At 65.7% G+C, this 420-nt stretch overlaps 1 long non-coding RNA gene across 3 annotated transcripts in view; it reads right to left on the bottom strand.

Annotated features, from left to right (window-relative positions):
- The window catches only part of LOC113979433, a 2,075-nt gene extending 1,661 nt beyond the window's left edge, over nt 1-414 (bottom strand). For 2 of the 3 annotated variants that reach the window (XR_003537865.1, XR_003537866.1), the window contains exon 1: nt 242-414. This is a non-coding gene — a long non-coding RNA (uncharacterized LOC113979433). The other variant, XR_003537864.1, reaches the window with a different exon arrangement.
- Nucleotides 415-420: the final 6 nt, after the last annotated feature.

The following is a 420-nucleotide window of genomic DNA, read 5'->3' as shown; positions in this document are numbered from 1 at the left end:
CATGGTGTCCTTGGGCTCCTCATGGTGTCCTTGGGCTCCTCATGGTGTCCTTGGGCTCCTCATGGTGTCCTTGGGCTCCTCATGGTGTCCTTGGGCTCCTCATGGTGACCTTGAGCTCCTCATGGTGACCTTGAGTTCCTCATGGTGTCCTTGAGCTCCTCATGATGTCCCCTGGAGATGTTTTACGGGGTCTCCACATTGTCCTACAAGTCTCCCCAGTGACCAGAGCGTCCCCAAAGACCTTGAGCTCCTCGCGGCGACCCCGAGCTCCCGGCGCCGTCCCCGCCGCGTCTCCTACGGGGGTCCGGCGGCGGGGGCTCCCCCCCAGCCCTCGAGGTAGCCGGCGAAGAGGGCCTTGGCGCGGCGCAGGACGCGGGGCAGGTGGTGGCGGCGCACCAGGCGGTCGAAGTGCATGGCCAC

Source organism: Neopelma chrysocephalum, unplaced genomic scaffold (assembly GCF_003984885.1).
Source record: "Neopelma chrysocephalum unplaced genomic scaffold, ASM398488v2 Primary Assembly neopelma1_80245, whole genome shotgun sequence".
Lineage (NCBI taxonomy): Eukaryota > Metazoa > Chordata > Aves > Passeriformes > Pipridae > Neopelma > Neopelma chrysocephalum.
The sequence above is the reverse complement of the archived record's forward strand: the minus strand, read 5'-3'. Positions and strand labels throughout refer to the sequence as shown.